The sequence below is a fragment of the Simochromis diagramma genome, unplaced genomic scaffold (assembly GCF_900408965.1).
Source record: "Simochromis diagramma unplaced genomic scaffold, fSimDia1.1 OVJJ01000753.1, whole genome shotgun sequence".
In the NCBI taxonomy this organism is placed as follows: Eukaryota; Metazoa; Chordata; class Actinopteri; order Cichliformes; family Cichlidae; genus Simochromis; species Simochromis diagramma.
Genome location: NW_024387523.1, coordinates 21,582,005 through 21,590,363, shown reverse-complemented (window position 1 = coordinate 21,590,363; position 8,359 = coordinate 21,582,005). Strand labels below are relative to the sequence as shown.

Sequence of the window (8,359 nt, the reverse complement as noted above, 5' to 3'; positions counted from 1 at the left end):
AAATTAAATGCTACTGAATTCAGAATCATCTCTGGCATTTTTGCACCATGATCTTGCTATATATCTCATGCATTAACATTATGCATATATTTAATTTTGTTTGATTATAAATATTGAAACAGGTTTTAATCAGACTGGTACAAATGTTATCTCTTAGTTGCAGTGAAGCATATGACGAAAATTAAAAGCTATGCTTTAGCTATTAGCAATGCCTCGTGCCCTAAGTAGCCATTCATTTTACTTGAATCCTTGAATCTCTCCCTTCTTAATCTATTTTTTACCATGTTTACTTCATCTTCCTCCGCTTCATCCTTATATCTCGACAGGTGGTGGTGGCAGAAGCAGCCTTTTGTCACTGTGAGGCCTGTACCCCTATCTTTTTTTTTTTAAAGACTACTTGAAAATGCGTCCCACCTCAGCAGCGATGGCATGCTGTGAGAGACACTGCTTATGCAGTTCAACAGCCCAACCACGTTTAAAAAGAGAATATTTTTTGCCTTTGCCATCAGAACATCATGACAGTGTGACTACCTGACAGAAAATGGCAATGAATCCACATTTTTGCACACATTTGGTCTTTTAAAGGCATGTGGTCCTAAACTTTTGATCAGCTGTAAAACAGCTAGTTTCAGTTGAAGCGTTGTTTTCAATAAATTGCATGCTCAAAGAAATGTTTTGTCTCACTCTCATTTCTTCTGGTTGCATCTTGAGACTTTACTTGGAACCTTGTTAAGATCCAACCATGCAAAATGTGATTTTTTTTGCCATTTTTCAAGTGGTCTTAAACTTTTGATTGAGACTGTGGGAGCTCTTTGTAACATCTGTCACCAAAAGAAGAGCTTTTTTTTTCTTTATACTGGTTTTCATCTTGGGTTTGTGTGTATAACTGTAGTCATTAGCTTTATATTGTTAAATAGTAATTAAGAGACAGTGCATTTCAGGTCAAGTGAAAGTAGTATAACATGTCACTTAGTGGAGCCAACCCAATGAGAATCAATAAGAGAACTGATAAGGAATCAAATCATTAAGTGATTTGGATTATAGAATCTGAATCACTAAATATTTAGCAAATGTCATTTCTACTCAAAAGTTGAAATTTCTAGCTATTAAGTCTAAACCTTGCGATAATAACCAATTTTCTTTTATTCATATATACACGAAAACTTTTTCTTTAGTTGTTAAATGCACATGTTTTTTCAGTGACGTAAATAAACTTCTATAAAAAAAAAAAACGCTCTTGGACCATATGGGAATGCATTTTGGAAATCCTTGCACAAAGGCTGCAATATGACAAAAATGAATGAAAAGCAGTATAAGATGAAAGGTATATCACACTACCTTCAATTTGAATGCTGTTGCTTGAACTAGTGACTGATTTTGAACATTACAATTAAACCAAACCAATCAACAAGACGAGACAGAGGTAAAACTGAATACACTCACATGAGACGCAGACCTTCACAATAAAACAGGAAACAAGAGATCACTACACAAGGACGCAGACAGGACACAGAACTAAACTCACACAAAACATGAGAACACAAAACCTGTGGACAAAAACCCTAAACCAGAATCACAGTAATATATCACAAATAATCAAAACACCAGACCCCAAAACACTCCAACATGCAAAATAAACCAAAACATAAGGAACTCAAAATACTGGGTCGAAACTGACCCAGAACCGTGACAAAACTGATCAGTTTTGTTGTTTAGGGTTTATCTGTGCTGAATATAAAGTTTTATAGAAATCCCTAGAAATGTTGTTTATTCTTTCATGGCAGGGCTCGCAAAATCGCTAGCCCAACGTCCCGGGGCTAGCGATTTTTCCAGTCGGGCTACCAAAATCTATCTCTGCCCTGCCCGTCGGGCTATCATAGGAAGGAAAAATATATGTCAATGCTTTTGCATTCTTTCGGAAATGTAGCTGGGTAATTATGTCATTGGCATTGGTGAGCCACTGTCAATATGTAACATATTGAAATTGCGTTTGAATTTGCGCTTGTTTTTTGCTTTCACTTTGCAATCGCGCGAACTGTGTATAGAGAGCGACAGTACTGATTGGTGAGTAACGATAATTTGCGCACCAATTCCTCTGACATCGTCTTATCAATCGTTAGCTTACTATGCAAACATGACAAGTGAAATCTCCCGCAGCAAGCTTAAACATATGAGAGGTTGATCGCGCAGAGAATCGCTGAGCGTTATGTGAGTGCTTGTGTAAAAGCAGCAGGATATATATTTTAGTTCTGCTGAGCCAAATAAGACAGGTCAGGGTGAAGAAGGGACAGCCAAAGAAAAGCTTACCACAAAACGGAAAAGTTATGACAAATCAGACTATAAGGAAAAAATAAAGTGCAGCTTTATGGTTTCATGGACAAAATTATTTCTGTGGCTGCAATATGACGAGCTAAAATAACCAGGGTGACATGGTGCTCAAGATCCGGAGAGGTCGTGGTGTGTGTATTTTTTGTCTTAGCCTCTCCCACCAGGGCAGAACTGGACCTTGATTCCCCGCCTCTGAACCCGCCCTGAACACACACCCGTGGCTCATTCACACTGATCCTGGCAGACTACTTAAGATGGCAAGAGAGGCTGCTTCCTCGCTGGATTGTCACACTACCAAGCGTCAGTGTAGCTTAGCCTATGAAAGTGTTCCTTTGATCTCCTAGAGTTTCCTCCTGACATTGGTTTTTCTCTGTGTACAGGCCTTCTGGACTCCCTGCCCGTCTTCCCTGCCGTCTGGATTTCTGTGGATGTGTGTGAGTGAGCGTGAGCTTTTTGGTGTGGACATTTTGAGTGAGTTACGGATCAAGTTGAAGAAGAGCGTGTGTGTACTCCCGTCTTGGACCTTCCCTTCGGACCCCGCCCTACTCCCTGGAGCCCCGTGTTATCTGTTCCACTGTATATATGTATATATTCTCACTTGGTGTCACATTGCAAATAAACCCTCACCTTCTCTCTAAACTTCAGAGTCCTGCGAGTGAGTCCTCTGCCTACTAATCTGTGACAGAACGATCCAGCCACTATGGACTCAGCGGATTCTGACCCTGTTCAACGGGCTCTCCTCACTCAGGAAGCCCTGCTGGAGCGGCACGAGAAGATGCTCCACCATATCAATAAAGAGCTCTCTGCCCTTACACAGGCTCTCGCCCAGCGCACACCCCTGGTAAGCTCGCCCTCTCCGAGCGTAAACCCATCTCCGCGTGTAAGTCCCTCTCCATCTCCGAGTCCCCAGGCCACTGCTGCACCCCCCGACCCTCCCGCTGCCTGGCTAGAGGCCCCGGGGAGGATGATGCCAAGTCCCGAGCCGTTTACAGGTGAGCTGGAGAAATGTTCGGGTTTTCTTGCCCAAGTCTCCCTGTTTTTCCACCAGCAGAACAGGACGTATGCCAGCGACGGTGCCCGGATTGCTTTCTTTGTTCAGCTGTTACGAGACCGCGCGCTCCAGTGGGCTCAGGCACTATTGAAAACCCTACCGAATATCTCCTACCTCGACTTCCTGACTGAATTCAAAGGCATGTTTGAAAGGGATGGCGGGCCCTCTGCTGCTGCACAGCGTCTACTAAATCTGAAACAAGGTAAACACACTATGGCTGACTTCTCGGTTGACTTCCGCATTCTCGCTGTAGAAACCGGGTGGAGAGAAGACGCAGTAAAGGAGGTTCTGCTCAACAATATTGCGGAGGATTTGAAGGATGAGCTCATGACGAGGAAATTACCATCATCTCTCAGCTCATTAATGTCCCTGTGCATTCACGTTGACGAGCGCCTGCGAATGCGCTGCGGGACGCGACACTCAGTTTCCCAGAGTGCTCCGCTCAGTGTTGGGATTTTTGCCGGTAGTGCTGCTTCACCACAACAGCCGGCCTCGATGCATGTGAGCCCCGGCGAGGCGGCGCCGATGCAGATTGGACGTGCCCGGCTTACACCAACGGAGAGGCAGCGCCGTTTCATGGCTGGTGAGTGTTTATACTGCGGCCGTCACGGACATTTCATCACCGTTTGCCCCGCACGAGCAAAAGGGCGTGCCCGCCAGTAGAAACGGGGGTACTGGTGGGCGAAATAAACATCTCACATTCCCCTCCTCATTTTTTGTTACCAGCTAAGCTCACTGCTCACACCACCACTCACTCACTCAAGGCTTTGATAGACTCAGGGGCCGAACAGAGTTTTATTGATGCATCACTCGCTAAGAAACTGGGCCTAACTATTGAACCTCTGCCCCATGCTCTTCGAGCCTCATCTCTGAACGGACAGCGTTTGCCTGATGTCACCCATGTTTCTGAACCAGTCACCCTGTGTTTGTCTGGAAATCACACTGAATTAATCAGTCTGTTTGTTTTCAAAGCTCCGCTGACGCCTCTGGTTCTGGGCTATCCATGGCTGTTGCAGCATAACCCACTGATTGATTGGCAGGCGGGCTGTGTGTCTAGATGGGGGGAGGGTTGCCATATGACTTGCTTAAAATCCGCCATTCCATCCGTTGGCTCCTCTGTGTCACCCCCGCAGACTCCTCCGGACCTAACAGCAGTTCCTTCAGTGTACCATGAACTAGTGGAGGTGTTTAGTAAGGATCACGCTCGTTCTCTTCCCCCACACCGGCCTTATGATTGTGCCATCGACTTGTTACCAGGAGCTCCGTTGCCTACTAGCCGACTTTATAGCCTGTCACAGCCAGAAAGAGAAGCCATGGAGGAGTACATTACTGACGCACTGGCTGCAGGAATCATTCGGCCATCTACCTCTCCCTTGGCATCGGGATTTTTCTTCGTGGACAAGAAGGACAAGTCCCTCCGGCCATGCGCTGACTATCGGGGCTTGAATGCGATCACTGTCAAGAATAAATACCCGCTGCCACTGCTGACCTCAGCGTTTGAGCTTCTCCACGGGATGAAAATGTTCAGTAAACTTGACCTCCGGAGTGCTTACCATTTGGTTCGCATTAGGGCAGGGGATGAGTGGAAGACGGCCTTCAACACCCATCTGGGACATTTTGAATATCTTGTCATGCCTTTTGGATTAACAAATGCCCCGGCAATCTTCCAAGCCCTCGTGAATGACGTCCTCAGAGACTTCCTCAACCACTTTGTTTTCGTCTACCTAGACGATATACTCATCTTCTCCGGGTCAGTGTCAGAGCACGAAAGACATGTCAAACTGGTGTTACAAAGATTGTTGCAAAACCGCCTTTTTGTCAAAGCAGAGAAGTGTGAGTTTCATGTAACCACTGTTTCTTTCCTTGGATTCATAATTGAGCAGGGGAACTTGAGACCGGATCCTGGAAAGGTCAAAGCGGTTTTGGAGTGGCCCACACCCCCAAACCGCAAACAGCTTCAACGTTTTTTGGGGTTTGCAAATTTCTATCGCCGTTTCATCCGTGACTTCAGCAAAATTGTCTCACCTCTTACTTACCTCACTTCCCCTAAGGTTCTGTTCCAGTGGGGACAGGCAGCCACGGAGGCGTTCAATCATCTGAAACAACGGTTTGCCTCTGCTCCCATCCTCTCCTAGCCGGATCTCAACCAACCCTTCATCGTGGAGGTGGATGCCTCGGATACGGGCGTGGGGGCCGTCCTCTCTCAGAAAACTGAAGGTAAACTCCGTCCATGCGCTTACTTCTCTCGTCGGCTTTCACCCGCAGAGCAAAACTACGATGTTGGCGACAGGGAGCTACTCGCCATCAAACTGGCACTGGAGGAGTGGCGGCATTGGCTAGAGGGGACGGCACAGCCTTTCATTGTGTGGACCGACCACAAGAACCTCGCCTACCTTCAGGCAGCAAAACGCCTCAACGCACGTCAAGCCAGGTGGGTGCTTTTCTTCAACCGTTTCAATTTCTCCATTACTTACAAGCCCGGGTCCCGAAATGTCAAACCAGATGCTTTATTACGTCAGTTTTCATCCTCTGAGGGGGATCGGGAGGTGGCGTCGATCTTGCCTCCGGGCTGTGTCATAGGAGGCCTCACTTGGGAGATTGACTCGATGGTGCGGCGGGCCCAGCGTACCGAACCTGATCCGGGGACAGGACCCCCGGGGCGGCTCTACATCCCTTCGTCCGTACGATCCCAGGTGCTCCAATGGGCCCACACAGCAAGATTCTCATGTCACCCTGGAATCCAACGCACCATTGCCTTTCTGGAACGCGCCCTGGTGGCCATCTTTAGCCCAAGATGCTGGAGAATATGTTAAAGCCTGTACTACCTGCGCCCAAAATAAGTCACAAAACACTCCTCCCGCAGGCTTACTTCATCCACTCCCTACCCCGGGTCGACCGTGGTCACACATTGCCCTCGACTTTGTTACTGGACTTCCACCTTCGGCAGGTAACACAGTAATTCTGTCTATTGTCGATCGCTTCTCTAAAGCAGCACATTTTGTAGCATTACCCAAGCTTCCCACAGCCCTCGAGACCGCCCAGCTGCTTACCGACCATGTGTTTCGCCTTCATGGAATTCCCTCTGACATCGTCTCTGATCGTGGGCCGCAGTTCACATCCAAGGTATGGAAAGAATTCTGCTCATCCATTGGTGCCCAGGTCAGTCTCTCTTCAGGTTACCATCCCCAAACCAATGGGCAGACGGAGAGGCTGAACCAGGAACTGGAAACAGCCCTGAGATGCGTGGCCTCGACAAACCAAAACACCTGATGCTCGCATCTAGCCTGGATTGAGTACGCTCACAACAGCCACACCTCCTCCGCCACTGGAATGTCGCCTTTCGAGGCCTCGCTTGGATATCAGCCGGCCCTTCTCCCATCTGTGGAAGGTGAGCATCTCGTTCCTTCTGTGCAGCACCACCTCCGCAGATGTCGGCGAGTCTGGCGAGCTACCCGTGCCGCCCTCCTTCGAACCAAGGAACAGAATCAACGGCTAGCTGACCGTCGGAGGATGCCCGCACCCACCTACACATCGGGGCAAAAGGTATGGCTCTCCACGAGATTCGTCCCTGTCCCTGTCCAGTCTAAGAAACTCGCACCCACCTTCATTGGACCCTTTCCCGTCGAGGCTGTTGTTAACCCAGTCTCGGTCCGTTTGCAGCTCCCACGTAGCATGCGTATCCACAACGTGTTCCATGTGTCTCAGTTGAAACCACACCTGTCCAGTCGTCTGTGCCCTCCTTCCAGGCCCCCGGCGCCCGCCCGGCTCGTTGATGGCCAGCCCGCGTATTCTATTACGCGCATCATGGACTCGCGGCGCTGTGGACGGGTAGTTCAGTATCTGGTGGATTGGGAGGGCTATGGCCCAGAGGAATGCTCTTGGGTCCCTAGGTCGGCCATCCTTCACCCAGGTATGGTCCGGGATTTCCATCGCGCCCATCCGGACAAGCCTGGTGGGTCGCCTGGAGGCTCCCGTTGAGGGGGGGGTACTGTCATGGTTCTCAAGATCTGGAGAAGTCGTGGTGTGTGTATTTTTTGTCTTAGCCTCTCCCACCAGGGCGGAACTGGACCTTGATTCCCCGCCTCTGAACCCGCCCTGAACACACACCTGTGGCTCATTCACACTGATCCTGGCAGACTACTTAAGATGGCAAGAGAGGCTGCTTCCTCGCTGGATTGTCACACTACCAAGCGTCAGTGTAGCTTAGCCTATGAAAGTGTTCCTTTGATCTCCTAGAGTTTCCTCCTGACATTGGTTTTTCTCTGTGTACAGGCCTTCTGGACTCCCTGCCCGTCTTCCCTGCCGTCTGGATTTCTGTGGATGTGTGTGAGTGAGCGTGAGCTTTTTGGTGTGGACATTTTGAGTGAGTTACGGATCAAGTTGAAGAAGAGCGTGTGTGTACCCCCGTCTTGGACCTTCCCTTCGACCCCGCCCTACTCCCTGGAGCCCCGTGTTATCTGTTCCACTGTATATATGTATATATTCTCACTTGGTGTCACATTGCAAATAAACCCTCACCTTCTCTCTAAACTTCAGAGTCCTGCGAGTGAGTCCTCTGCCTACTAATCTGTGACACAGGGGTGCACATAAGTGGTCTGCAGGTGCGCATTCGCTGTCAAAATAAAAAAAAGCGCACAAGATAAGAAGTTGCAACACGTGTTTGCGTACAAAAGATTTTCTGGAGGAGGACAGACATTTGTTTAGAACTCTTAAAGATGTCGAAGAAGCGAGCTCTTTAAGCAATTGCTTTGGTTTTCCTCCACCTCCAAAGAAATGTCAGGAGTCCGAACCACAAAAGAAGCGCGTATTCTCGGATGGTTGCAGGAGGTGAGCTGGCTTCAAACAAATGATGAACACACAAAGACTTGGTGCAGAATGTGCCGTGAAAATCCCACTCTAGCGGACAAAAACAGAGCCTTTTATATGGACGCAAACGCGCGTTGCAACTTCTTATCTGGTGCGCGTCTTTTATTTTGACAG

The 8,359-nt window shown here is 48.3% G+C and overlaps 1 long non-coding RNA gene across 1 annotated transcript; it reads left to right on the top strand.

The window, feature by feature from the left end:
- The first annotated feature begins 7,069 nt into the window (after window positions 1–7,069).
- On the top strand, window positions 7,070–7,954 carry LOC120726355. The gene is made up of 2 exons (XR_005694311.1): window positions 7,070–7,571; window positions 7,652–7,954. It is a non-coding gene; the product is annotated as an uncharacterized LOC120726355 (long non-coding RNA).
- Window positions 7,955–8,359: the final 405 nt, after the last annotated feature.